The following is a 26,229-nucleotide window of genomic DNA, read 5'->3' as shown; positions in this document are numbered from 1 at the left end:
TGCTGCTGTGCTTTGACATCTGAGCTCTGTGGAAAACGATCTCAATACAATTCTGAAAAACGCGACTCTCCGAACGCCAGCCGAACAAGTCTCCACAGCCGAAGCGCTGTGTCTCTTTTCAGCTGGCGATAAACCTTTCCTCGATCCTTTGCGGACTTGTAAAACTGTTCCTGATCAGAATTAAAAAACGCTCACTCTAATACACAAGCACCCGTGTCTCGCCAAAGCTGACAAATAAACAGACGGACAAGCCGCACTGCACGTGTGAACAGGGGAATGAGCGAGCGAGCGGGGATAGGGCGCCTCCTGCGCTTAAAAGCTTACAGCACCTGGTATTCCCAGGCGGTCTCCCATCCAAGTACTAACCAGGCCCATCCCCGTTTAGCTTCCGAGATCAGACGAGATCAGGCGTGCTCAAGGGGGTGTGGCCATAAGCGAGAGCAAGGCTAGCTGGCACCCTTCTTATTGAGAGGACAGCTCCGTCACCTCTTTTACGACGCTGCTTTTTTTCCCTTGCGTTTTTCTCTTCTTCCCACGTTCTCTCTCTTCACTGCCTTCGTCCCCGCTCTATTTCACTTCAGCCTTTCACTCTTGCTTCCTTCCAATGAGGACGGAGCTGCGGGAGAAAGGGCGCTATAGAGGATCGCTGTGGAGAGCTGCTGCTGTGCTTTGACATCTGAGCTCTGTGGAAAACGATCTCAATACAATTCTGAAAAACGCGACTCTCCGAACGCCAGCCGAACATGTCTCCACAGCCGAAGCGCTGTGTCTCTTTTCAGCTGGCGATAAACCTTTCCTCGATCCTTTGCGGACTTGTAAAACTGTTCCTGATCAGAATAAAAAACGCTCACGCTAATACACAAGCACCCGTGTCTCGCCAAAGCTGACAAATAAACAGACGGACAAGCCGCACTGCACGTGTGAACAGGGGAATGAGCGAGCGAGCGGGGATAGGGCGCCTCCTGCGCTTAAAAGCTTACAGCACCTGGTATTCCCAGGCGGTCTCCCATCCAAGTACTAACCAGGCCCATCCCTGTTTAGCTTCCGAAATCAGATGAGATCAGGCGTGCTCAAGGGGGTGTGGCTGTAAGAGAGAGCAAGGCTCGCTGGCACCCTTCTTATTGAGAGGACAGCTCCGTCACCTCTTTTACGACGCTGCTTTTTTTCCCTTGCGTTTTTCTCTTCTTCCCACGTTCTCTCTCTTCACTGCCTTCGTCCCCGCTCTATTTCACTTCAGCCTTTCACTCTTGCTTCCTTCCAATGAGGACGGAGCTGCGGGAGAAAGGGCGCTATAGAGGATCGCTGTGGAGAGCTGCTGCTGTGCTTTGACATCTGAGCTCTGTGGAAAACGATCTCAATACAATTCTGAAAAACGCGACTCTCCGAACGCCAGCCGAACAAGTCTCCACAGCCGAAGCGCTGTGTCTCTTTTCAGCTGGCGATAAACCTTTCCTCGATCCTTTGCGGACTTGTAAAACTGTTCCTGATCAGAATAAAAAACGCTCACGCTAATACACAAGCACCCGTGTCTCGCCAAAGCTGACAAATAAACAGACGGACAAGCCGCACTGCACGTGTGAACAGGGGGATGAGCGAGCGAGCGGGGATAGGGCGCCTCCTGCGCTTAAAAGCTTACAGCACCTGGTATTCCCAGGCGGTCTCCCATCCAAGTACTAACCAGGCCCATCCCTGTTTAGCTTCCGAGATCAGACGAGATCAGGCGTGCTCAAGGGGGTGTGGCCGTAAGCGAGAGCAAGGCTCGCTGGCACCCTTCTTATTGAGAGGACAGCTCCGTCACCTCTTTTACGACGCTGCTCTTTTTCCCTTGCGTTTTTCTCTTCTTCCCACGTTCTCTCTCTTCACTGCCTTCGTCCCCGCTCTATTTCACTTCAGCCTTTCACTCTTGCTTCCTTCCAATGAGGATGGAGCTGCGGGAGAAAGGGCGCTATAGAGGATCGCTGTGGAGAGCTGCTGCTGTGCTTTGACATCTGAGCTCTGTTGAAAACGATCTCAATACAATTCTGAAAAACGCGACTCTCCGAACGCCAGCCGAACAAGTCTCCCCAGCCGAAGCGCTGTGTCTCTTTTCAGCTGGCGATAGACCTATCCTCGATCCTTTGCGGACTTGTTAAACTGTTCATGATCAGAATAAAAAACGCTCACGCTAATACACAAGCACCCGTGTCTCGCCAAAGCTGACAAATAAACAGACGGACAAGCCGCACTGCACGTGTGAACAGGGGAATGAGCGAGCGAGCGGGGATAGGGCGCCTCCTGTGCTTAAAAGCGTACAGCACCTGGTATTCACAGGCGGTCTCCCATCCAAGTACTAACCAGGCCCATCCCTGTTTAGCTTCCGAGATCAGACGAGATCAGGCGTGCTCAAGGGGGTGTGGCCATAAGCGAGAGCAAGGCTCGCTGTCACCCTTCTTATTGAGAGGACAGCTCCGTCACCTCTTTTACGACGCTGCTTTTTTTCCCTTGCGTTTTTCTCTTCTTCCCACGTTCTCTCTCTTCACTGCCTTCGTCCCCGCTCTATTTCACTTCAGCCTTTCACTCTTGCTTCCTTCCAATGAGGACGGAGCTGCGGGAGAAAGGGCGCTATAGAGGATCGCTGTGGAGAGCTGCTGCTGTGCTTTGACATCTGAGCTCTGTGGAAAACGATCTCAATACAATTCTGAAAAACGCGACTCTCCGAACGCCAGCCGAACAAGTCTCCACAGCCGAAGCGCTGTGTCTCTTTTCAGCTGGCGATAAACCTTTCCTCGATCCTTTGCGGACTTGTTAAACTGTTCCTGATCAGAATAAAAAACGCTCACGCTAATACACAAGCACCCGTGTCTCGCCAAAGCTGACAAATAAACAGACGGACAAGCCGCACTGCACGTGTGAACAGGGGAATGAGCGAGCGAGCGGGGATAGGGCGCCTCCTGCGCTTAAAAGCTTACAGCACCTGGTATTCCCAGGCGGTCTCCCATCCAAGTACTTACCAGGCCCATCCCTGTTTAGCTTCCGAGATCAGACGAGATCAGGCGTGCTCAAGGGGGTGTGGCCGTAAGCGAGAGCAAGGCTCGCTGGCACCCTTCTTATTGAGAGGACAGCTCCGTCACCTCTTTTACGACGCTGCTCTTTTTCCCTTGCGTTTTTCTCTTCTTCCCACGTTCTCTCTCTTCACTGCCTTCGTCCCCGCTCTATTTCACTTCAGCCTTTCACTCTTGCTTCCTTCCAATGAGGACGGAGCTGCGGGAGAAAGGGCACTATAGAGGATCGCTGTGGAGAGCTGCTGCTGTGCTTTGACATCTGAGCTCTGTTGAAAACGATCTCAATACAATTCTGAAAAACGCGACTCTCCGAACGCCAGCCGAACAAGTCTCCCCAGCCGAAGCGCTGTGTCTCTTTTCAGCTGGCGATAAACCTTTCCTCGATCCTTTGCGGACTTGTTAAACTGTTCATGATCAGAATAAAAAACGCTCACGCTAATACACAAGCACCCGTGTCTCGCCAAAGCTGACAAATAAACAGACGGACAAGCCGCACTGCACGTGTGAACAGGGGAATGAGCGAGCGAGCGGGGATAGGGCGCCTCCTGTGCTTAAAAGCTTACAGCACCTGGTATTCCCAGGCGGTCTCCCATCCAAGTACTAACCAGGCCCATCCCTGTTTAGCTTCCGAGATCAGACGAGATCAGGCGTGCTCAAGGGGGTGTGGCCGTAAGCAAGAGCAAGGCTCGCTGACACCCTTCTTATTGAGAGGACAGCTCCGTCACCTCTTTTACGACGCTGCTTTTTTTCCCTTGCGTTTTTCTCTTCTTCCCACGTTCTCTCTCTTCACTGCCTTCGTCCCCGCTCTATTTCACTTCAGCCTTTCACTCTTGCTTCCTTCCAATGAGGACGGAGCTGCGGGAGAAAGGGCGCTATAGAAAATCGCTGTGGAGAGCTGCTGCTGTGCTTTGACATCTGAGCTCTGTGGAAAACGATCTCAATACAATTCTGAAAAACGCGACTCTCCGAACGCCAGCCGAACAAGTCTCCACAGCCGAAGCGCTGTGTCTCTTTTCAGCTGGCGATAAACCTTTCCTCGATCCTTTGCTGACTTGTAAAACTGTTCCTGATCAGAATAAAAAACGCTCACGCTAATACACAAGCACCCGTGTCTCGCCAAAGCTGACAAATAAACAGACGGACAAGCCGCACTGCACGTGTGAACAGGGGAATGAGCGAGCGAGCGGGGATAGGGCGCCTCCTGCGCTTAAAAGCGTACAGCACCTGGTATTCACAGGCGGTCTCCCATCCAAGTACTAACCAGGCCCATCCCTGTTTAGCTTCCGAGATCAGACGAGATCAGGCGTGCTCAAGGGGGTGTGGCCATAAGCGAGAGCAAGGCTCGCTGTCACCCTTCTTATTGAGAGGACAGCTCCGTCACCTCTTTTACGACGCTGCTTTTTTTCCCTTGCGTTTTTCTCTTCTTCCCACGTTCTCTCTCTTCACTGCCTTCGTCCCCGCTCTATTTCACTTCAGCCTTTCACTCTTGCTTCCTTCCAATGAGGACGGAGCTGCGGGAGAAAGGGCGCTATAGAGGATCGCTGTGGAGAGCTGCTGCTGTGCTTTGACATCTGAGCTCTGTGGAAAACGATCTCAATACAATTCTGAAAAACGCGACTCTCCGAACGCCAGCCGAACAAGTCTCCACAGCCGAAGCGCTGTGTCTCTTTTCAGCTGGCGATAAACCTTTCCTCAATCCTTTGCGGACTTGTAAAACTGTTCCTGATCAGAATAAAAAACGCTCACGCTAATACACAAGCACCCGTGTCTCGCCAAAGCTGACAAATAAACAGACGGACAAGCCGCACTGCACGTGTGAACAGGGGAATGAGCGAGCGAGCGGGGATAGGGCGCCTCCTGCGCTTAAAAGCTTACAGCACCTGGTATTCCCAGGCGGTCTCCCATCCAAGTACTAACCAGGCCCATCCCTGTTTAGCTTCCGAGACCAGACGAGATCAGGCGTGCTCAAGGGGGTGTGGCCGTAAGCAAGAGCAAGGCTCGCTGGCACCCTTCTTATTGAGAGGACAGCTCCGTCACCTCTTTTACGACGCTGCTTTTTTTCCCTTGCGTTTTTCTCTTCTTCCCACGTTCTCTCTCTTCACTGCCTTCGTCCCCGCTCTATTTCACTTCAGCCTTTCACTCTTGCTTCCTTCCAATGAGGACGGAGCTGCGGGAGAAAGGGCGCTATAGAAAATCGCTGTGGAGAGCTGCTGCTGTGCTTTGACATCTGAGCTCTGTGGAAAACGATCTCAATACAATTCTGAAAAACGCGACTCTCCGAACGCCAGCCGAACAAGTCTCCACAGCCGAAGCGCTGTGTCTCTTTTCAGCTGGCGATAAACCTATCCTCGATCCTTTGCGGACTTGTAAAACTGTTCCTGATCAGAATAAAAAACGCTCACGCTAATACACAAGCACCCGTGTCTCGCCAAAGCTGACAAATAAACAGACGGACAAGCCGCACTGCACGTGTGAACAGGGGAATGAGCGAGCGAGCGGGGATAGGGCGCCTCCTGCGCTTAAAAGCTTACAGCACCTGGTATTCACAGGCGGTCTCCCATCCAAGTACTAACCAGGCCCATCCCTGTTTAGCTTCCGAGATCAGACGAGATCAGGCGTGCTCAAGGGGGTGTGGCCGCAAGCGAGAGCAAGACTCGCTGGCACCCTTCTTATTGAGAGGACAGCTCCGTCACCTCTTTTACGACGCTGCTTTTTTTCCCTTGCGTTTTTCTCTTCTTCCCACGTTCTCTCTCTTCACTGCCTTCGTCCCCGCTCTATTTCACTTCAGCCTTTCACTCTTGCTTCCTTCCAATGAGGACGGAGCTGCGGGAGAAAGGGCGCTATAGAGGATCGCTGTGGAGAGCTGCTGCTGTGCTTTGACATCTGAGCTCTGTGGAAAACGATCGCAATACAATTCTGAAAAACGCGACTCTCCGAACGCCAGCCGAACAAGTCTCCACAGCCGAAGCGCTGTGTCTCTTTTCAGCTGGCGATAAACCTTTCCTCGATCCTTTGCGGACTTGTAAAACTGTTCCTGATCAGAATAAAAAACGCTCACGCTAATACACAAGCACCCGTGTCTCGCCAAAGCTGACAAATAAACAGACGGACAAGCCGCACTGCACGTGTGAACAGGGGAATGAGCGAGCGAGCGGGGATAGGGCGCCTCCTGCGCTTAAAAGCTTACAGCACCTGGTATTCCCAGGCGGTCTCCCATCCAAGTACTAACCAGGCCCATCCCTGTTTAGCTTCCGAGATCAGACGAGATCAGGCGTGCTCAAGGGGGTGTGGCCGTAAGCGAGAGCAAGGCTCGCTGGCACCCTTCTTATTGAGAGGACAGCTCCGTCACCTCTTTTACGACGCTGCTTTTTTTCCCTTGCGTTTTTCTCTTCTTCCCACGTTCTCTCTCTTCACTGCCTTCGTCCCCGCTCTATTTCACTTCAGCCTTTCACTCTTGCTTCCTTCCAATGAGGACGGAGCTGCGGGAGAAAGGGCGCTATAGAGGACCGCTGTGGAGAGCTGCTGCTGTGCTTTGACATCTGAGCTCTGTGGAAAATGATCTCAATACAATTCTGAAAAACGCGACTCTCCGAACGCCAGCCGAACAAGTCTCCACAGCCGAAGCGCTGTGTCTCTTTTCAGCTGGCGATAAACCTTTCCTCGATCCTTTGCGGACTTGTAAAACTGTTCCTGATTAGAATAAAAAACGCTCACGCTAATACACAAGCACCCGTGTCTCGCCAAAGCTGACAAATAAACAGATGGACAAGCCGCACTGCACGTGTGAACAGGGGAATGAGCGAGCGAGCGGGGATAGGGCGCCTCCTGCGCTTAAAAGCTTACAGCATCTGGTATTCCCAGGCGGTCTCCCATCCAAGTCTAACCAGGCCCATCCCTATTTAGCTTCCGAGATCAGACGAGATCAGGCGTGCTCAAGGGGGTGTGGCCGCAAGGAAGAGCAAGGCTCGCTGGCACCCTTCTTATTGAGAGGACAGCTCCATCACCTCTTTTACAACGCTGCTTTTTTTCCCTTGCGTTTTTCTCTTCTTCCCACGTTCTCTCTCTTCACTGCCTTCATCCCCGCTCTATTTCACTTCAGCCTTTCACTCTTGCTTCCTTCCAATGAGGACGGAGCTGCGGGAGAAAGGGCGCTATAGAGGATCGCTGTGGAGAGCTGCTGCTGTGCTTTGACATCTGAGCTCTGTTGAAAACGATCTCAATACAATTCTGAAAAACGCGACTCTCCGAACGCCAGCCGAACAAGTCTCCACAGCCGAAGCGCTGTGTCTCTTTTCAGCTGGCGATAAACCTTTCCTCGATCCTTTGCGGACTTGTTAAACTGTTCCTGATCAGAATAAAAAACGCTCACGCTAATACACAAGCACCCGTGTCTCGCCAAAGCTGACAAATAAACAGACGGACAAGCCGCACTGCACGTGTGAACAGGGGAATGAGCGAGCGAGCGGGGATAGGGCGCCTCCTGCGCTTAAAAGCTTACAGCACCTGGTACTCCCAGGCGGTCTCCCATCCAAGTACTAACCAGGCCCATCCCTGTTTAGCTTCCGAGATCAGACGAGATCAGGCGTGCTCAAGGGGGTGTGGCCGTAAGCGAGAGCAAGGCTCGCTGGCACCCTTCTTATTGAGAGGACAGCTCCGTCACCTCTTTTACGACGCTGCTTTTTTTCCCTTGCGTTTTTCTCTTCTTCCCACGTTCTCTCTCTTCACTGCCTTCGTCCCCGCTCTATTTCACTTCAGCCTTTCACTCTTGCTTCCTTCCAATGAGGACGGAGCTGCGGGAGAAAAGGCGCTATAGAGGACCGCTGTGGAGAGCTGCTGCTGTGCTTTGACATCTGAGCTCTGTGGAAAACGATCTCAATACAATTCTGAAAAACGCGACTCTCCGAACGCCAGCCGAACAAGTCTCCACAGCCGAAGCGCTGTGTCTCTTTTCAGCTGGCGATAAACCTTTCCTTGATCCTTTGCGGACTTGTTAAACTGTTCCTGATCAGAATAAAAAACGCTCACGCTAATACACAAGCACCCGTGTCTCGCCAAAGCTGAAAAATAAACAGACAGACAAGCCGCACTGCACGTGTGAACAGGGGAATGAGCCAGCGAGCGGGGATAGGGCGCCTCCTGCGCTTAAAAGCTTACAGCACCTGGTATTCCCAGGCGGTCTCCCATCCAAGTACTAACCAGGCCCATCCCTGTTTAGCTTCCGAAATCAGACGAAATCAGGCGTGCTCAAGGGGGTGTGGCCGTAAGCGAAAGCAAGGCTCGCTGGCACCCTTCTTATTGAGAGGACAGCTCCGTCACCTCTTTTACGACGCTGCTTTTTTCCCTTGCGTTTTTCTCTTTTTTCCACGTTCTCTCTCTTCACTGCCTTCGTCCCCGCTCTATTTCACTTCAGCCTTTCACTCTTGCTTCCTTCCAATGAGGACGGAGCTGCGGGAGAAAGGGCGCTATAGAGGATCGCTGTGGAGAGCTGCTGCTGTGCTTTGACATCTGAGCTCTGTGGAAAACGATCTCAATACAATTCTGAAAAACGCGACTCTCCGAACGCCAGCCGAACAAGTCTCCACAGCCGAAGCGCTGTGTCTCTTTTCAGCTGGCGATAAACCTTTCCTCGATCCTTTGCGGACTTGTAAAACTGTTCCTGATCAGAATAAAAAACGCTCACGCTAATACACAAGCACCCGTGTCTCGCCAAAGCTGACAAATAAACAGATGGACAAGCCGCACTGCACGTGTGAACAGGGGAATGAGCGAGCGAGCGGGGATAGGGCGCCTCCTGCGCTTAAAAGCTTACAGCATCTGGTATTCCCAGGCGGTCTCCCATCCAAGTACTAACCAGGCCCATCCCTATTTAGCTTCCGAGATCAGAAGAGATCAGGCGTGCTCAAGGGGGTGTGGCCGCAAGCAAGAGCAAGGCTCGCTGGCACCCTTCTTATTGAGAGGACAGCTCCATCACCTCTTTAACAACGCTGCTTTTTTTCCCTTGCGTTTTTCTCTTCTTCCCACGTTCTCTCTCTTCACTGCCTTCATCCCCGCTCTATTTCACTTCAGCCTTTCACTCTTGCTTCCTTCCAATGAGGACGGAGCTGCGGGAGAAAGGGCGCTATAGAGGATCGCTGTGGAGAGCTGCTGCTGTGCTTTGACATCTGAGCTCTGTTGAAAACGATCTCAATACAATTCTGAAAAACGCGACTCTCCGAACGCCAGCCGAACAAGTCTCCACAGCCGAAGCGCTGTGTCTCTTTTCAGCTGGCGATAAACCTTTCCTCGATCCTTTGCGGACTTGTTAAACTGTTCCTGATCAGAATAAAAAACGCTCACGCTAATACACAAGCACCCGTGTCTCGCCAAAGCTGACAAATAAACAGACGGACAAGCCGCACTGCACGTGTGAACAGGGGAATGAGCGAGCGAGCGGGGATAGGGCGCCTCCTGCGCTTAAAAGCTTACAGCACCTGGTATTCCCAGGCGGTCTCCCATCCAAGTACTAAGCAGGCCCATCCTTGTTTAGCTTCCGAGATCAGACGAGATCAGGCGTGCTCAAGGGGGTGTGGCCGTAAGCGAGAGCAAGGCTCGCTGGCACCCTTCTTATTGAGAGGACAGCTCCGTCACCTCTTTTACGACGCTGCTTTTTTTCCCTTGCGTTTTTCTCTTCTTCCCACGTTCTCTCTCTTCACTGCCTTCGTCCCCGCTCTATTTCACTTCAGCCTTTCACTCTTGCTTCCTTCCAATGAGGACGGAGCTGCGGGAGAAAGGGCGCTATAGAGGATCGCTGTGGAGAGCTGCTGCTGTGCTTTGACATCTGAGCTCTGTGGAAAACGATCTCAATACAATTCTGAAAAACGCGACTCTCCGAACGCCAGCCGAACAAGTCTCCACAGCCGAAGCGCTGTGTCTCTTTTCAGCTGGCGATAAACCTTTCCTCGATCCTTTGCGGACTTGTAAAACTGTTCATGATCAGAATAAAAAACGCTCACGCTAATACACAAGCACCCGCGTCTCGCCAAAGCTGACAAATAAACAGACGGACAAGCCGCACTGCACGTGTGAACAGGGGAATGAGCGAGCGAGCGGGGATAGGGCGCCTCCTGCGCTTAAAAGCTTACAACACCTGGTATTCCCAGGCGGTCTCCCATCCAAGTACTAACAAGGCCCATCCCTGTTTAGCTTCCGAGATCAGATGAGATCAGGCGTGCTCAAGGGGTTGTGGCCGTAAGCGAGAGTAAGGCTCGCTGGCACCCTTCTTATTAAGAGGTCAGCTCCGTCACCTCTTTTACGACGCTGCTTTTTTTCCTTTGCGTTTTTCTCTTCTTCCCACGTTCTCTCTCTTCACTGCCTTCGTCCCCGCTCTATTTCACTTCAGCCTTTCACTCTTGCTTCCTTCCAATGAGGACGGAGCTGCGGGAGAAAGGGGGCTATAGAGGATCGCTGTGGAGAGCTGCTGCTGTGCTTTGACATCTGAGCTCTGTGGAAAACGATCTCAATACAATTCTGAAAAACGCGACCCTCCGAACGCCAGCCGAACAAGTCTCCACAGCCGAAGCGCTGTGTCTCTTTTCAGCTGGCGATAAACCTTTCTTCGATCTCTTGCGGACTTGTAAAACTGTTCCTGATCAGAATAAAAAACGCTCACGCTAATACACAAGCACCCGCGTCTCGCCAAAGCTGACAAATAAACAGACGGACAAGCCGCACTGCACGTGTGAACAGGGGAATGAGCGAGCGATCGGGGATAGGGCGCCTCCTGCGCTTAAAGGCTTACAGCACCTGGTATTCGCAGGCGGTCTCCCATCCAAGTACTAACCAGGCCCATCCCTATTTAGCTTCCGAGATCAGACAAGATCAGGTGTGCTCAAGGGGGTGTGGCCGCAAGCAAGAGCAAGGCTCGCTGGCACCCTTCTTATTGAGAGGACAGCTCCATCACCTCTTTTACAACGCTGCTTTTTTTCCCTTGCGTTTTTCTCTTCTTCCCACGTTCTCTCTCTTCACTGCCTTCATCCCCGCTCTATTTCACTTCAGCCTTTCACTCTTGCTTCCTTCCAATGAGGACGGAGCTGCGGGAGAAAGGGCGCTATAGAGGATCGCTGTGGAGAGCTGCTGCTGTGCTTTGACATCTGAGCTCTGTTGAAAATGATCTCAATACAATTCTGAAAAACGCGACTCTCCGAACGCCAGCCGAACAAGTCTCCACAGCCGAAGCGCTGTGTCTCTTTTCAGCTGGCGATAAACCTTTCCTCGATCCTTTGCGGACTTGTTAAACTGTTCCTGATCAGAATAAAAAACGCTCACGCTAATACACAAGCACCCGTGTCTCGCCAAAGCTGACAAATAAACAGACGGACAAGCCGCACTGCACGTGTGAACAGGGGAATGAGCGAGCGAGCGGGGATAGGGCGCCTCCTGCGCTTAAAAGCTTACAGCACCTGGTATTCCCAGGCGGTCTCCCATCCAAGTACTACCAGGGCCATCCCCGTTTAGCTTCCGAGATCAGACGAGATCAGGCGTGCTCAAGGGGTTGTGGCCGTAAGCGAGAGCAAGGCTCGCTGGCACACTTCTTATTGAGAGGACAGCTCCGTCACCTCTTTTACGACGCTGCTCTTTTTCCCTTGCGTTTTTCTCTTCTTCCCACGTTCTCTCTCTTCACTGCCTTCGTCCCCGCTCTATTTCACTTCAGCCTTTCACTCTTGCTTCCTTCCAATGAGGACGGAGCTGCGGGAGAAAGGGCGCTATAGAGGATCGCTGTGGAGAGCTGCTGCTGTGCTTTGACATCTGAGCTCTGTGGAAAACGATCTCAATACAATTCTGAAAAACGCGACTCTCCGAACGCCAGCCGAACAAGTCTCCACAGCCGAAGCGCTGTGTCTCTTTTCAGCTGGCGATAAACCTTTCCTCGATCCTTTGCGGACTTGTAAAACTGTTCCTGATCAGAATAAAAAACGCTCACGCTAATACACAAGCACCCGTGTCTCGCCAAAGCTGACAAATAAACAGACGGACAAGCCGCACTGCACGTGTGAACAGGGGAATGAGCGAGCGAGCGGGGATAGGGCGCCTCCTGCGCTTAAAAGCTTACAGCACCTGGTATTCCCAGGCGGTCTCCCATCCAAGTACTAACCAGGCCCATCCCTGTTTAGCTTCCGAAATCAGATGAGATCAGGCGTGCTCAAGGGGGTGTGGCTGTAAGAGAGAGCAAGGCTCGCTGGCACCCTTCTTATTGAGAGGACAGCTCCGTCACCTCTTTTACGACGCTGCTTTTTTTCCCTTGCGTTTTTCTCTTCTTCCCACGTTCTCTCTCTTCACTGCCTTCGTCCCCGCTCTATTTCACTTCAGCCTTTCACTCTTGCTTCCTTCCAATGAGGACGGAGCTGCGGGAGAAAGGGCGCTATAGAGGATCGCTGTGGAGAGCTGCTGCTGTGCTTTGACATCTGAGCTCTGTGGAAAACGATCTCAATACAATTCTGAAAAACGCGACTCTCCGAACGCCAGCCGAACAAGTCTCCACAGCCGAAGCGCTGTGTCTCTTTTCAGCTGGCGATAAACCTTTCCTCGATCCTTTGCGGACTTGTAAAACTGTTCCTGATCAGAATAAAAAACGCTCACGCTAATACACAAGCACCCGTGTCTCGCCAAAGCTGACAAATAAACAGACGGACAAGCCGCACTGCACGTGTGAACAGGGGGATGAGCGAGCGAGCGGGGATAGGGCGCCTCCTGCGCTTAAAAGCTTACAGCACCTGGTATTCCCAGGCGGTCTCCCATCCAAGTACTAACCAGGCCCATCCCTGTTTAGCTTCCGAGATCAGATGAGATCAGGCGTGCTCAAGGGGGTGTGGCCATAAGCGAGAGCAAGGCTCGCTGTCACCCTTCTTATTGAGAGGACAGCTCCGTCACCTCTTTTACGACGCTGCTTTTTTTCCCTTGCGTTTTTCTCTTCTTCCCACGTTCTCTCTCTTCACTGCCTTCGTCCCCGCTCTATTTCACTTCAGCCTTTCACTCTTGCTTCCTTCCAATGAGGACGGAGCTGCGGGAGAAAGGGCGCTATAGAGGATCGCTGTGGAGAGCTGCTGCTGTGCTTTGACATCTGAGCTCTGTGGAAAACGATCTCAATACAATTCTGAAAAACGCGACTCTCCGAACGCCAGCCGAACAAGTCTCCACAGCCGAAGCGCTGTGTCTCTTTTCAGCTGGCGATAAACCTTTCCTCGATCCTTTGCGGACTTGTTAAACTGTTCCTGATCAGAATAAAAAACGTTCACGCTAATACACAAGCACCCGTGTCTCGCCAAAGCTGACAAATAAACAGACGGACAAGCCGCACTGCACGTGTGAACAGGGGAATGAGCGAGCGAGCGGGGATAGGGCGCCTCCTGCGCTTAAAAGCTTACAGCACCTGGTATTCCCAGGCGGTCTCCCATCCAAGTACTAACCAGGCCCATCCCTGTTTAGCTTCCGAGATCAGACGAGATCAGGCGTGCTCAAGGGGGTGTGGCCGTAAGCGAGAGCAAGGCTCGCTGGCACCCTTCTTATTGAGAGGACAGCTCCGTCACCTCTTTTACGACGCTGCTCTTTTTCCCTTGCGTTTTTCTCTTCTTCCCACGTTCTCTCTCTTCACTGCCTTCGTCCCCGCTCTATTTCACTTCAGCCTTTCACTCTTGCTTCCTTCCAATGAGGACGGAGCTGCGGGAGAAAGGGCGCTATAGAGGATCGCTGTGGAGAGCTGCTGCTGTGCTTTGACATCTGAGCTCTGTTGAAAACGATCTCAATACAATTCTGAAAAACGCGACTCTCCGAACGCCAGCCGAACAAGTCTCCCCAGCCGAAGCGCTGTGTCTCTTTTCAGCTGGCGATAAACCTTTCCTCGATCCTTTGCGGACTTGTTAAACTGTTCATGATCAGAATAAAAAACGCTCACGCTAATACACAAGCACCCGTGTCTCGCCAAAGCTGACAAATAAACAGACGGACAAGCCGCACTGCACGTGTGAACAGGGGAATGAGCGAGCGAGCGGGGATAGGGCGCCTCCTGTGCTTAAAAGCTTACAGCACCTGGTATTCCCAGGCGGTCTCCCATCCAAGTACTAACCAGGCCCATCCCTGTTTAGCTTCCGAGATCAGACGAGATCAGGCGTGCTCAAGGGGGTGTGGCCGTAAGCAAGAGCAAGGCTCGCTGGCACCCTTCTTATTGAGAGGACAGCTCCGTCACCTCTTTTACGACGCTGCTTTTTTTCCCTTGCGTTTTTCTCTTCTTCCCACGTTCTCTCTCTTCACTGCCTTCGTCCCCGCTCTATTTCACTTCAGCCTTTCACTCTTGCTTCCTTCCAATGAGGACGGAGCTGCGGGAGAAAGGGCGCTATAGAGGATCGCTGTGGAGAGCTGCTGCTGTGCTTTGACATCTGAGCTCTGTGGAAACCGATCTCAATACAATTCTGAAAAACGCGACTCTCCGAACGCCAGCCGAACAAGTCTCCACAGCCGAAGCGCTGTGTCTCTTTTCAGCTGGCGATAAACCTTTCCTCGATCCTTTGCGGACTTGTAAAACTGTTCCTGATCAGAATAAAAAACGCTCACGCTAATACACAAGCACCCGTGTCTCGCCAAAGCTGACAAATAAACAGACGGACAAGCCGCACTGCACGTGTGAACAGGGGAATGAGCGAGCGAGCGGGGATAGGGCGCCTCCTGCGCTTAAAAGCTTACAGCACCTGGTATTCACAGGCGGTCTCCCATCCAAGTACTAACCAGGCCCATCCTTGTTTAGCTTCCGAGATCAGACGAGATCAGGCGTGCTCAAGGGGGTGTGGCCGCAAGTAAGAGCAAGACTCGCTGGCACCCTTCTTATTGAGAGGACAGCTCCGTCACCTCTTTTACGACGCTGCTTTTTTTCCCTTGCGTTTTTCTCTTCTTCCCACGTTCTCTCTCTTCACTGCCTTCGTCCCCGCTCTATTTCACTTCAGCCTTTCACTCTTGCTTCCTTCCAATGAGGACGGAGCTGCGGGAGAAAGGGCGCTATAGAGGATCGCTGTGGAGAGCTGCTGCTGTGCTTTGACATCTGAGCTCTGTGGAAAACGATCTCAATACAATTCTGAAAAACGCGACTCTCCGAACGCCAGCCGAACAAGTCTCCACAGCCGAAGCGCTGTGTCTCTTTTCAGCTGGCGATAAACCTTTCCTCAATCCTTTGCGGACTTGTAAAACTGTTCCTGATCAGAATAAAAAACGCTCACGCTAATACACAAGCACCCGTGTCTCGCCAAAGCTGACAAATAAACAGACGGACAAGCCGCACTGCACGTGTGAACAGGGGAATGAGCGAGCGAGCGGGGATAGGGCGCCTCCTGCGCTTAAAAGCTTACAGCACCTGGTATTCCCAGGCGGTCTCCCATCCAAGTACTAACCAGGCCCATCCCTGTTTAGCTTCCGAGATCAGACGAGATCAGGCGTGCTCAAGGGGGTGTGGCCGTAAGCAAGAGCAAGGCTCGCTGGCACCCTTCTTATTGAGAGGACAGCTCCGTCACCTCTTTTACGACGCTGCTTTTTTTCCCTTGCGTTTTTCTCTTCTTCCCACGTTCTCTCTCTTCACTGCCTTCGTCCCCGCTCTATTTCACTTCAGCCTTTCACTCTTGCTTCCTTCCAATGAGGACGGAGCTGCGGGAGAAAGGGCGCTATAGAAAATCGCTGTGGAGAGCTGCTGCTGTGCTTTGACATCTGAGCTCTGTGGAAAACGATCTCAATACAATTCTGAAAAACGCGACTCTCCGAACGCCAGCCGAACAAGTCTCCACAGCCGAAGCGCTGTGTCTCTTTTCAGCTGGCGATAAACCTTTCCTCGATCCTTTGCTGACTTGTAAAACTGTTCCTGATCAGAATAAAAAACGCTCACGCTAATACACAAGCACCCGTGTCTCGCCAAAGCTGACAAATAAACAGACGGACAAGCCGCACTGCACGTGTGAACAGGGGAATGAGCGAGCGAGCGGGGATAGGGCGCCTCCTGCGCTTAAAAGCTTACAGCACCTGGTATTCACAGGCGGTCTCCCATCCAAGTACTAACCAGGCCCATCCCTGTTTAGCTTCCGAGATCAGACGAGATCAGGCGTGCTCAAGGGGGTGTGGCCATAAGCGAGAGCAAGGCTCGCTGTCACCCTTCTTATTGAGAGGACAGCTCCGTCACCTCTTTTACGACGCTGCTTTTTTTCCCTTGCGTTTTTCTCTTCTTCCCACGTTCTCTCTCTTCACTGCCTTCGTCCCCGCTCTATTTCACTTCAGCCTTTCACTCTTGCTTCCTTCCAATGAGGACGGAGCTGCGGGAGAAAGGGCGCTATAGAGGATCGCTGTGGAGAGCTGCTGCTGTGCTTTGACATCTGAGCTCTGTGGAAAACGATCTCAATACAATTCTGAAAAACGCGACTCTCCGAACGCCAGCCGAACAAGTCTCCACAGCCGAAGCGCTGTGTCTCTTTTCAGCTGGCGATAAACCTTTCCTCGATCCTTTGCGGACTTGTAAAACTGTTCCTGATCAGAATAAAAAACGCTCACGCTAATACACAAGCACCCGTGTCTCGCCAAAGCTGACAAATAAACAGACGGACAAGCAGCACTGCACGTGTGAACAGGGGAATGATAGCGAGCGAGCGGGGATAGGGCGCCTCCTGCGCTTAAAAGCTTACAGCACCTGGTATTCCCAGGCGGTCTCCCATCCAAGTACTAACCAGGCCCATCCTTGTTTAGCTTCCGAGATCAGACGAGATCAGGCGTGCTCAAGGGGGTGTGGCCGCAAGTAAGAGCAAGACTCGCTGGCACCCTTCTTATTGAGAGGACAGCTCCGTCACCTCTTTTACGACGCTGCTCTTTTTCCCTTGCGTTTTTCTCTTCTTCCCACGTTCTCTCTCTTCACTGCCTTCGTCCCCGCTCTATTTCACTTCAGCCTTTCACTCTTGCTTCCTTCCAATGAGGACGGAGCTGCGGGAGAAAGGGCGCTATAGAGGATCGCTGTGGAGAGCTGCTGCTGTGCTTTGACATCTGAGCTCTGTGGAAAACGATCTCAATACAATTCTGAAAAACGCGACTCTCCGAACGCCAGCCGAACAAGTCTCCACAGCCGAAGCGCTGTGTCTCTTTTCAGCTGGCGATAAACCTTTCCTCGATCCTTTGCGGACTTGTAAAACTGTTCCTGATCAGAATTAAAAAACGCTCACTCTAATACACAAGCACCCGTGTCTCGCCAAAGCTGACAAATAAACAGACGGACAAGCCGCACTGCACGTGTGAACAGGGGAATGAGCGAGCGAGCGGGGATAGGGCGCCTCCTGCGCTTAAAAGCTTACAGCACCTGGTATTCCCAGGCGGTCTCCCATCCAAGTACTAACCAGGCCCATCCCTGTTTAGCTTCCGAGATCAGACGAGATCAGGCATGCTCAAGGGGGTGTGGCCAAAAGCGAGAGCAAGGCTCGCTGGCACCCTTCTTATTGAGAGGACAGCTCCGTCACCTCTTTTACGACGCTGCTTTTTTTCCCTTGCGTTTTTCTCTTCTTCCCACGTTCTCTCTCTTCACTGCCTTCGTCCCCGCTCTATTTCACTTCAGCCTTTCACTCTTGCTTCCTTCCAATGAGGACGGAGCTGCGGGAGAAAGGGCGCTATAGAGGATCGCTGTGGAGAGCTGCTGCTGTGCTTTGACATCTGAGCTCTGTGGAAAACGATCTCAATACAATTCTGAAAAACGCGACTCTCCGAACGCCAGCCGAACAAGTCTCCACAGCCGAAGCGCTGTGTCTCTTTTCAGCTGGCGATAAACCTTTCCTCGATCCTTTGCGGACTTGTAAAACTGTTCCTGATCAGAATAAAAAACGCTCACGCTAATACACAAGCACCCGTGTCTCGCCAAAGCTGACAAATAAACAGACGGACAAGCCGCACTGCACGTGTGAACAGGGGAATGAGCGAGCGAGCGGGGATAGGGCGCCTCCTGCGCTTAAAAGCTTACAGCACCTGGTATTCCCAGGCGGTCTCCCATCCAAGTACTAACCAGGCCCATCCCTGTTTAGCTTCCGAAATCAGATGAGATCAGGCGTGCTCAAGGGGGTGTGGCTGTAAGCGAGAGCAAGGCTCGCTGGCACCCTTCTTATTGAGAGGACAGCTCCGTCACCTCTTTTACGACGCTGCTTTTTTTCCCTTGCGTTTTTCTCTTCTTCCCACGTTCTCTCTCTTCACTGCCTTCGTCCCCGCTCTATTTCACTTCAGCCTTTCACTCTTGCTTCCTTCCAATGAGGACGGAGCTGCGGGAGAAAGGGCGCTATAGAGGATCGCTGTGGAGAGCTGCTGCTGTGCTTTGACATCTGAGCTCTGTGGAAAACGATCTCAATACAATTCTGAAAAACGCGACTCTCCGAACGCCAGCCGAACAAGTCTCCACAGCCGAAGCGCTGTGTCTCTTTTCAGCTGGCGATAAACCTTTCCTCGATCCTTTGCGGACTTGTAAAACTGTTCCTGATCAGAATAAAAAACGCTCACGCTAATACACAAGCACCCGTGTCTCGCCAAAGCTGACAAATAAACAGACGGACAAGCCGCACTGCACGTGTGAACAGGGGAATGAGCGAGCGAGCGGGGATAGGGCGCCTCCTGCGCTTAAAAGCTTACAGCACCTGGTATTCCCAGGCGGTCTCCCATCCAAGTACTAACCAGGCCCATCCATGTTTAGCTTCCGAGATCAGACGAGATCAGGCGTGCTCAAGGGGGTGTGGCCGTAAGCGAGAGCAAGGCTCGCTGGCACCCTTCTTATTGAGAGGACAGCTCCGTCACCTCTTTTACGACGCTGCTCTTTTTCCCTTGCGTTTTTCTCTTCTTCCCACGTTCTCTCTCTTCACTGCCTTCGTCCCCGCTCTATTTCACTTCAGCGTTTCACTCTTGCTTCCTTCCAATGAGGACGGAGCTGAGGGAGAAAGGGCGCTATAGAGGATCGCTGTGGAGAGCTGCTGCTGTGCTTTGACATCTGAGCTCTGTGGAAAACGATCTCAATACAATTCTGAAAAACGCGACTCTCCGAACGCCAGCCGAACAAGTCTCCCCAGCCGAAGCGCTGTGTCTCTTTTCAGCTGGCGATAAACCTTTCCTCGATCCTTTGCGGACTTGTTAAACTGTTCATGATCAGAATAAAAAACGCTCACGCTAATACACAAGCACCCGTGTCTCGCCAAAGCTGACAAATAAACAGACGGACAAGCCGCACTGCACGTGTGAACAGGGGAATGAGCGAGCGAGCGGGGATAGGGCGCCTCCTGTGCTTAAAAGCTTACAGCACCTGGTATTCCCAGGCGGTCTCCCATCCAAGTACTAACCAAGCCCATCCCTGTTTAGCTTCCGAGATCAGACGAGATCAGGCGTGCTCAAGGGGGTGTGGCCGTAAGCAAGAGCAAGGCTCGCTGGCACCCTTCTTATTGAGAGGACAGCTCCGTCACCTCTTTTACGACGCTGCTTTTTTTCCCTTGCGTTTTTCTCTTCTTCCCACGTTCTCTCTCTTCACTGCCTTCGTCCCCGCTCTATTTCACTTCAGCCTTTCACTCTTGCTTCCTTCCAATGAGGACGGAGCTGCGGGAGAAAGGGCGCTATAGAAAATCGCTGTGGAGAGCTGCTGCTGTGCTTTGACATCTGAGCTCTGTGGAAAACGATCTCAATACAATTCTGAAAAACGCGACTCTCCGAACGCCAGCCGAACAAGTCTCCACAGCCGAAGCGCTGTGTCTCTTTTCAGCTGGCGATAAACCTTTCCTCGATCCTTTGCTGACTTGTAAAACTGTTCCTGATCAGAATAAAAAACGCTCACGCTAATACACAAGCACCCGTGTCTCGCCAAAGCTGACAAATAAACAGACGGACAAGCCGCACTGCACGTGTGAACAGGGGAATGAGCGAGCGAGCGGGGATAGGGCGCCTCCTGCGCTTAAAAGCGTACAGCACCTGGTATTCACAGGCGGTCTCCCATCCAAGTACTAACCAGGCCCATCCCTGTTTAGCTTCCGAGATCAGACGAGATCAGGCGTGCTCAAGGGGGTGTGGCCGTAAGCAAGAGCAAGGCTCGCTGGCACCCTTCTTATTGAGAGGACAGCTCCGTCACCTCTTTTACGACGCTGCTTTTTTTCCCTTGCGTTTTTCTCTTCTTCCCACGTTCTCTCTCTTCACTGCCTTCGTCCCCGCTCTATTTCACTTCAGCCTTTCACTCTTGCTTCCTTCCAATGAGGACGGAGCTGCGGGAGAAAGGGCGCTATAGAAAATCGCTGTGGAGAGCTGCTGCTGTGCTTTGACATCTGAGCTCTGTGGAAAACGATCTCAATACAATTCTGAAAAACGCGACTCTCCGAACGCCAGCCGAACAAGTCTCCACAGCCGAAGCGCTGTGTCTCTTTTCAGCTGGCGATAAACCTTTCCTCGATCCTTTGCTGACTTGTAAAACTGTTCATGATCAGAATAAAAAACGCTCACGCTAATACACAAGCACCCGCGTCTCGCCAAAGCTGACAAATAAACAGACGGACAAGCCGCACTGCACGTGTGAACAGGGGAATGAGCGAGCGAGCGGGGATAGGGCGCCTCCTGCGCTAAAAAGCTTACAGCACCTGGTATTCCCAGGCGGTCTCCCATCCAAGTACTAACCAGGCCCATCCCTGTTTAGCTTCCGAGATCAGACGAGATCAGGCGTGCTCAAGGGGGTGTGGCCGTAAGCAAGAGCAAGGCTCGCTGGCACCCTTCTTATTGAGAGGACAGCTCCGTCACCTCTTTTACGACGCTGCTTTTTTTCCCTTGCGTTTTTCTCTTCTTCCCACGTTCTCTCTCTTCACTGCCTTCGTCCCCGCTCTATTTCACTTCAGCCTTTCACTCTTGCTTCCTTCCAATGAGGACGGAGCTGCGGGAGAAAGGGCGCTATAGAAAATCGCTGTGGAGAGCTGCTGCTGTGCTTTGACATCTGAGCTCTGTGGAAAACGATCTCAATACAATTCTGAAAAACGCGACTCTCCGAACGCCAGCCGAACAAGTCTCCACAGCCGAAGCGCTGTGTCTCTTTTCAGCTGGCGATAAACCTTTCCTCGATCCTTTGCTGACTTGTAAAACTGTTCCTGATCAGAATAAAAAACGCTCACGCTAATACACAAGCACCCGTGTCTCGCCAACGCTGACAAATAAACAGACGGACAAGCCGCACTGCACGTGTGAACAGGGGAATGAGCGAGCGAGCGGGGATAGGGCGCCTCCTGCGCTTAAAAGCTTACAGCACCTGGTATTCCCAGGCGGTCTCCCATCCAAGTACTAACCAGGCCCATCCCTGTTTAGCTTCCGAGATCAGACGAAATCAGGCGTGCTCAAGGGGGTGTGGCCGTAAGCGAGAGCAAGGCTCGCTGGCACCCTTCTTATTGAGAGGACAGCTCCGTCACCTCTTTTACGACGCTGCTTTTTTTCCCTTGCGTTTTTCTCTTCTTCCCACGTTCTCTCTCTTCACTGCCTTCGTCCCCGCTCTATTTCACTTCAGCCTTTCACTCTTGCTTCCTTCCAATGAGGACGGAGCTGCGGGAGAAAGGGCGCTATAGAGGATCGCTGTGGAGAGCTGCTGCTGTGCTTTGACATCTGAGTTCTGTGGAAAAAGATCTCAATACAATTCTGAAAAACGCGACTCTCCGAACGCCAGCCGAACAAGTCTCCACAGCCGAAGCGCTGTGTCTCTTTTCAGCTGGCGATAAACCTTTCTTCGATCCTTTGCGGACTTGTAAAACTGTTCCTGATCAGAATAAAAAACGCTCACGCTAATACACAAGCACCCGTGTCTCGCCAAAGCTGACAAATAAACAGACGGACAAGCCGCACTGCACGTGTGAACAGGGGAATGAGCGAGCGAGCGGGGATAGGGCGCCTCCTGCGCTTAAAAGCTTACAGCACCTGGTATTCCCAGGCGGTCTCCCATCCAAGTACTAACCAGGCCCATCCCTGTTTAGCTTCCGAGATCAGACGAGATCAGGCGTGCTCAAGGGGGTGTGGCCGTAAGCGAGAGCAAGGCTCGCTGGCACCCTTCTTATTGAGAGGACAGCTCCGTCACCTCTTTTATGACGCTGCTCTTTTTCCCTTGCGTTTTTCTCTTCTTCCCACGTTCTCTCTCTTCACTGCCTTCGTCCCCGCTCTATTTCACTTCAGCCTTTCACTTTTGCTTCCTTCCAATGAGGACGGAGCTGCGGGAGAAAGGGCGCTATAGAGGATCGCTGTGGAGAGCTGCTGCTGTGTTTTGACATCTGAGCTCTGTGGAAAACGATCTCAAAACAATTCTGAAAAACGCGACTCTCCGAACGCCAGCTGAACAAGTCTCCACAGCTGAAGCGCTGTGTCGCTTTTCAGCTGGCGATAAACCTTTCCTCGATCCTTTGCGGACTTGTAAAACTGTTCCTGATCAGAATAAAAAACGCTCACGCTAATACACAAGCACCCGTGTCTCGCCAAAGCTGACAAATAAACAGACGGACAAGCCGCACTGCACGTGTGAACAGGGGAATGAGCGAGCGAGCGGGGATAGGGCGCCTCCTGCGCATAAAAGCTTACAGCACCTGGTATTCCCAGGCGGTCTCCCATCCAAGTACTAACCAGGCCCATCCCTGTTTAGCTTCCGAGATCAGATGAGATCAGGCGTGCTCAAGGGGGTGTGGCCGTAAGCGAGAGCAAGGCTCGCTGGCACCCTTCTTATTGAGAGGACAGCTCCGTCACCTCTTTTACGACGCTGCTTTTTTTCCCTTGCGTTTTTCTCTTCTTCCCACGTTCTCTCTCTTCACTGCCTTCGTCCCCGCTCTATTTCACTTCAGCCTTTCACTCTTGCTTCCTTCCAATGAGGACGGAGCTGCGGGAGAAAGGGCGCTATAGAGGATCGCTGTGGAGAGCTGCTGCTGTGCTTTGACATCTGAGCTCTGTGGAAAACGATCTCAATACAATTCTGAAAAACGCGACTCTCCGAACGCCAGCCGAACAAGTCTCCACAGCCGAAGCGCTGTGTCTCTTTTCAGCTGGCGATAAACCTTTCCTCGATCCTTTGCGGACTTGTAAAACTGTTCCTGATCAGAATAAAAAACACTCACGCTAATACACAAGCACCCGTGTCTCGCCAAAGCTGACAAATAAAGAGACGGACAAGCCGCACTGCACGTGTGAACAGGGGAATGAGCGAGCGAGCGGGGATAGGGCGCCTCCTGCGCTTAAAAGCTTACAGCACCTGGTATTCCCAGGCGGTCTCCCATCCAAGTACTAACCAGGCCCATCCCTGTTTAGCTTCCGAGATCAGACGAGATCAGGCATGCTCAAGGTGGTGTGGCCGTAAGCGAGAGCAAGGCTCGCTGGCACCCTTCTTATTGAGAGGACAGCTCCGTCACCTCTTTTACGACGCTGCTTTTTTTCCCTTGCGTTTTTCTCTTCTTCCCACGTTCTCTCTCTTCACTGCCTTCGTCCCCGCTCTATTTCACTTCAGCCTTTCACTCTTGCTTCCTTCCAATGAGGACGGAGCTGCGGGAGATAGGGCACTATAGAGGATCGCTGTGGAGAGCTGCTGCTGTGCTTTGACATCTGAGCTCTGTGGAAAACGATCTCAATACAATTCTGAAAAACGCGACTCTCCGAACGCCAGCCGAACAAGTCTCCACAGCCGAAGCGCTGTGTCTCTTTTCAGCTGGCGATAAACCTTTCCTCGATCCTTTGCGGACTTGTAAAACTGTTCCTGATCAGAATAAAAAACGCTCACGCTAATACACAAGCACCCGTGTCTCGCCAAAGCTGACAAATAAACAGACGGACAAGCTGCACTGCACGTGTGAACAGGGGAATGAGCGAGCGAGCAGGGATAGGGCGCCTCCTGCGCTTAAAAGCTTACAGCACCTGGTATTCCCAGGCGGTCTCCCATCCAAGTACTAACCAGGCCCATCCCTGTTTAGCTTCCGAGATCAGACGAAATCAGGCGTGCTCAAGGGGGTGTGGCCGTAAGCGAGAGCAAGGCTCGCTGGCACCCTTCTTATTGAGAGGACAGCTCCGTCACCTCTTTTACGACGCTGCTTTTTTTCCCTTGCGTTTTTCTCTTCTTCCCACGTTCTCTCTCTTCACTGCCTTCATCCCCGCTCTATTTCACTTCAGCCTTTCACTCTTGCTTCCTTCCAATGAGGACGGAGCTGCGGGAGAAAGGGCGCTATAGAGGATCGCTGTGGAGAGCTGCTGCTGTGCTTTGACATCTGAGCTCTGTTGAAAACGATCTCAATACAATTCTGAAAAACGCGACTCTCCGAACGCCAGCCGAACAAGTCTCCACAGCCGAAGCGCTGTGTCTCTTTTCAGCTGGCGATAAACCTTTCCTCGATCCTTTGCGGACTTGTAAAACTGTTCCTGATCAGAATAAAAAACGCTCACGCTAATACACAAGCACCCGTGTCTCGCCAACGCTGACAAATAAACAGACGGACAAGCCGCACTGCACGTGTGAACAGGGGAATGAGCGAGCGAGCGGGGATAGGGCGCCTCCTGCGCTTAAAAGCTTACAGCACCTGGTATTCCCAGGCGGTCTCCCATCCAAGTACTAACCAGGCCCATCCCTGTTTAGATTCTGAGATCAGACAAGATCAGGCGTGCTCAAGGGGGTGTGGCCGTAAGCGAGAGTAAGGCTCGCTGGCACCCTTCTTATTGAGAGGACAGCTCAGTCACCTCTTTTACGACGCTGCTTTTTTCCCTTGCGTTTTTCTCTTCTTTCCACGTTCTCTCTCTTCACTGCCTTCGTCCCCGCTCTATTTCACTTCAGCCTTTCACTCTTGCTTCCTTCCAATGAGGACGGAGCTGCGGGAGAAAGGGCGCTATAGAGGATCGCTGTGGAGAGCTGCTGCTGTGCTTTGACATCTGAGCTCTGTGGAAAACGATCTCAAAACAATTCTGAAAAACGCGACTCTCCGAACGCCAGCCGAACAAGTCTCCACAGCCGAAGCGCTGTGTCTCTTTTCAGCTGGCGATAAACCTTTCCTCGATCCTTTGCGGACTTGTAAAACTGTTCCTGATCAGAATAAAAAACACTCACGCTAATACACAAGCACCCGTGTCTCGCCAAAGCTGACAAATAAACAGACGGACAAGCCGCACTGCACGTGTGAACAGGGGAATGAGCGAGCGAGCGGGGATAGGGCGCCTCCTGCGCTTAAAAGCTTACAGCACCTGGTATTCCCAGGCGGTCTCCCATCCAAGTACTAACCAGGCCCATCCCTGTTTAGCTTCCGAGATCAGACGAGATCAGGCGTGCTCAAGGGGGTGTGGCCGTAAGCGAGAGCAAGGCTCGCTGGCACCCTTCTTATTGAGAGGACAGCTCCGTCACCTCTTTTATGACGCTGCTCTTTTTCCCTTGCGTTTTTCTCTTCTTCCCACGTTCTCTCTCTTCACTGCCTTCGTCCCCGCTCTATTTCACTTCAGCCTTTCACTTTTGCTTCCTTCCAATGAGGACGGAGCTGCGGGAGAAAGGGCGCTATAGAGGATCGCTGTGGAGAGCTGCTGCTGTGTTTTGACATCTGAGCTCTGTGGAAAACGATCTCAAAACAATTCTGAAAAACGCGACTCTCCGAACGCCAGCTGAACAAGTCTCCACAGCTGAAGCGCTGTGTCTCTTTTCAGCTGGCGATAAACCTTTCCTCGATCCTTTGCGGACTTGTAAAACTGTTCCTGATCAGAATAAAAAACGCTCACGCTAATACACAAGCACCCGTGTCTCGCCAAAGCTGACAAATAAACAGACGGACAAGCCGCACTGCACGTGTGAACAGGGGAATGAGCGAGCGAGCGGGGATAGGGCGCCTCCTGCGCATAAAAGCTTACAGCACCTGGTATTCCCAGGCGGTCTCCCATCCAAGTACTAACCAGGCCCACCCCTGTTTAGCTTCCGAGATCAGATGAGATCAGGCGTGCTCAAGGGGGTGTGGCCGTAAGCGAGAGCAAGGCTCGCTGGCACCCTTCTTATTGAGAGGACAGCTCCGTCACCTCTTTTACGACGCTGCTTTTTTTCCCTTGCGTTTTTCTCTTCTTCCCACGTTCTCTCTCTTCACTGCCTTCGTCCCCGCTCTATTTCACTTCAGCCTTTCACTCTTGCTTCCTTCCAATGAGGACGGAGCTGCGGGAGAAAGGGCGCTATAGAGGATCG

General features: G+C 52.3%; 1 protein-coding gene, 31 non-coding genes and 9 pseudogenes across 32 annotated transcripts in view; all 41 read right to left on the bottom strand.

Moving 5' to 3' along the window:
* LOC138242514 (zinc finger protein 135-like) overlaps positions 1-26,229 on the bottom strand; it is a 446,217-nt gene that overhangs the window by 243,378 nt on the left and 176,610 nt on the right. The window lies entirely within an intron of this gene.
* LOC138216246 (5S ribosomal RNA) lies at positions 318-436 on the bottom strand. The gene has a single exon (XR_011179958.1). It is a non-coding gene; the product is annotated as a 5S ribosomal RNA (ribosomal RNA).
* Positions 974-1,092, bottom strand: LOC138217348 (5S ribosomal RNA). The gene has a single exon (XR_011181060.1). It is a non-coding gene; the product is annotated as a 5S ribosomal RNA (ribosomal RNA).
* On the bottom strand, positions 1,630-1,748 carry LOC138244002 (5S ribosomal RNA). Its single transcript, XR_011192616.1, has one exon. It is a non-coding gene; the product is annotated as a 5S ribosomal RNA (ribosomal RNA).
* LOC138217895 (5S ribosomal RNA) lies at positions 2,286-2,404 on the bottom strand (annotated as a pseudogene).
* Positions 2,942-3,060, bottom strand: LOC138245004 (5S ribosomal RNA). Its single transcript, XR_011193621.1, has one exon. It is a non-coding gene; the product is annotated as a 5S ribosomal RNA (ribosomal RNA).
* Positions 3,598-3,716, bottom strand: LOC138244001 (5S ribosomal RNA). Its single transcript, XR_011192615.1, has one exon. It is a non-coding gene; the product is annotated as a 5S ribosomal RNA (ribosomal RNA).
* LOC138217894 (5S ribosomal RNA) lies at positions 4,254-4,372 on the bottom strand (annotated as a pseudogene).
* On the bottom strand, positions 4,910-5,028 carry LOC138216260 (5S ribosomal RNA). The gene has a single exon (XR_011179972.1). It is a non-coding gene; the product is annotated as a 5S ribosomal RNA (ribosomal RNA).
* LOC138216922 (5S ribosomal RNA) lies at positions 5,566-5,684 on the bottom strand. The gene has a single exon (XR_011180635.1). It is a non-coding gene; the product is annotated as a 5S ribosomal RNA (ribosomal RNA).
* On the bottom strand, positions 6,222-6,340 carry LOC138244000 (5S ribosomal RNA). The gene has a single exon (XR_011192614.1). It is a non-coding gene; the product is annotated as a 5S ribosomal RNA (ribosomal RNA).
* Positions 6,878-6,995, bottom strand: LOC138219197 (5S ribosomal RNA; annotated as a pseudogene).
* On the bottom strand, positions 7,533-7,651 carry LOC138245045 (5S ribosomal RNA). Its single transcript, XR_011193661.1, has one exon. It is a non-coding gene; the product is annotated as a 5S ribosomal RNA (ribosomal RNA).
* Positions 8,189-8,307, bottom strand: LOC138217696 (5S ribosomal RNA). The gene has a single exon (XR_011181408.1). It is a non-coding gene; the product is annotated as a 5S ribosomal RNA (ribosomal RNA).
* LOC138218543 (5S ribosomal RNA) lies at positions 8,844-8,962 on the bottom strand (annotated as a pseudogene).
* On the bottom strand, positions 9,500-9,618 carry LOC138216141 (5S ribosomal RNA). Its single transcript, XR_011179853.1, has one exon. It is a non-coding gene; the product is annotated as a 5S ribosomal RNA (ribosomal RNA).
* LOC138218607 (5S ribosomal RNA) lies at positions 10,156-10,274 on the bottom strand (annotated as a pseudogene).
* LOC138218175 (5S ribosomal RNA) lies at positions 10,812-10,930 on the bottom strand (annotated as a pseudogene).
* On the bottom strand, positions 11,468-11,585 carry LOC138218853 (5S ribosomal RNA; annotated as a pseudogene).
* On the bottom strand, positions 12,123-12,241 carry LOC138217347 (5S ribosomal RNA). Its single transcript, XR_011181059.1, has one exon. It is a non-coding gene; the product is annotated as a 5S ribosomal RNA (ribosomal RNA).
* On the bottom strand, positions 12,779-12,897 carry LOC138244764 (5S ribosomal RNA). Its single transcript, XR_011193379.1, has one exon. It is a non-coding gene; the product is annotated as a 5S ribosomal RNA (ribosomal RNA).
* On the bottom strand, positions 13,435-13,553 carry LOC138243999 (5S ribosomal RNA). The gene has a single exon (XR_011192613.1). It is a non-coding gene; the product is annotated as a 5S ribosomal RNA (ribosomal RNA).
* On the bottom strand, positions 14,091-14,209 carry LOC138243998 (5S ribosomal RNA). Its single transcript, XR_011192612.1, has one exon. It is a non-coding gene; the product is annotated as a 5S ribosomal RNA (ribosomal RNA).
* LOC138217423 (5S ribosomal RNA) lies at positions 14,747-14,865 on the bottom strand. The gene has a single exon (XR_011181135.1). It is a non-coding gene; the product is annotated as a 5S ribosomal RNA (ribosomal RNA).
* Positions 15,403-15,521, bottom strand: LOC138243997 (5S ribosomal RNA). Its single transcript, XR_011192611.1, has one exon. It is a non-coding gene; the product is annotated as a 5S ribosomal RNA (ribosomal RNA).
* Positions 16,059-16,177, bottom strand: LOC138216775 (5S ribosomal RNA). The gene has a single exon (XR_011180487.1). It is a non-coding gene; the product is annotated as a 5S ribosomal RNA (ribosomal RNA).
* Positions 16,717-16,835, bottom strand: LOC138216497 (5S ribosomal RNA). Its single transcript, XR_011180209.1, has one exon. It is a non-coding gene; the product is annotated as a 5S ribosomal RNA (ribosomal RNA).
* LOC138217796 (5S ribosomal RNA) lies at positions 17,374-17,492 on the bottom strand (annotated as a pseudogene).
* On the bottom strand, positions 18,030-18,148 carry LOC138216213 (5S ribosomal RNA). The gene has a single exon (XR_011179925.1). It is a non-coding gene; the product is annotated as a 5S ribosomal RNA (ribosomal RNA).
* On the bottom strand, positions 18,686-18,804 carry LOC138244883 (5S ribosomal RNA). The gene has a single exon (XR_011193498.1). It is a non-coding gene; the product is annotated as a 5S ribosomal RNA (ribosomal RNA).
* Positions 19,342-19,460, bottom strand: LOC138216100 (5S ribosomal RNA). Its single transcript, XR_011179812.1, has one exon. It is a non-coding gene; the product is annotated as a 5S ribosomal RNA (ribosomal RNA).
* On the bottom strand, positions 19,998-20,116 carry LOC138217558 (5S ribosomal RNA). Its single transcript, XR_011181270.1, has one exon. It is a non-coding gene; the product is annotated as a 5S ribosomal RNA (ribosomal RNA).
* LOC138243996 (5S ribosomal RNA) lies at positions 20,654-20,772 on the bottom strand. The gene has a single exon (XR_011192610.1). It is a non-coding gene; the product is annotated as a 5S ribosomal RNA (ribosomal RNA).
* Positions 21,310-21,428, bottom strand: LOC138216272 (5S ribosomal RNA). Its single transcript, XR_011179983.1, has one exon. It is a non-coding gene; the product is annotated as a 5S ribosomal RNA (ribosomal RNA).
* On the bottom strand, positions 21,966-22,084 carry LOC138243994 (5S ribosomal RNA). Its single transcript, XR_011192608.1, has one exon. It is a non-coding gene; the product is annotated as a 5S ribosomal RNA (ribosomal RNA).
* On the bottom strand, positions 22,622-22,740 carry LOC138216496 (5S ribosomal RNA). Its single transcript, XR_011180208.1, has one exon. It is a non-coding gene; the product is annotated as a 5S ribosomal RNA (ribosomal RNA).
* LOC138244779 (5S ribosomal RNA) lies at positions 23,278-23,396 on the bottom strand. The gene has a single exon (XR_011193394.1). It is a non-coding gene; the product is annotated as a 5S ribosomal RNA (ribosomal RNA).
* On the bottom strand, positions 23,934-24,052 carry LOC138216271 (5S ribosomal RNA). Its single transcript, XR_011179982.1, has one exon. It is a non-coding gene; the product is annotated as a 5S ribosomal RNA (ribosomal RNA).
* LOC138217868 (5S ribosomal RNA) lies at positions 24,590-24,708 on the bottom strand (annotated as a pseudogene).
* On the bottom strand, positions 25,245-25,363 carry LOC138243993 (5S ribosomal RNA). The gene has a single exon (XR_011192607.1). It is a non-coding gene; the product is annotated as a 5S ribosomal RNA (ribosomal RNA).
* On the bottom strand, positions 25,901-26,019 carry LOC138218456 (5S ribosomal RNA). Its single transcript, XR_011181506.1, has one exon. It is a non-coding gene; the product is annotated as a 5S ribosomal RNA (ribosomal RNA).

This window comes from Lepisosteus oculatus, chromosome 14 (assembly GCF_040954835.1).
Source record: "Lepisosteus oculatus isolate fLepOcu1 chromosome 14, fLepOcu1.hap2, whole genome shotgun sequence".
Lineage (NCBI taxonomy): Eukaryota > Metazoa > Chordata > Actinopteri > Semionotiformes > Lepisosteidae > Lepisosteus > Lepisosteus oculatus.
Note: the sequence above shows the minus strand (reverse complement) of the source record. Positions and strands in the feature narration are given on the sequence as shown.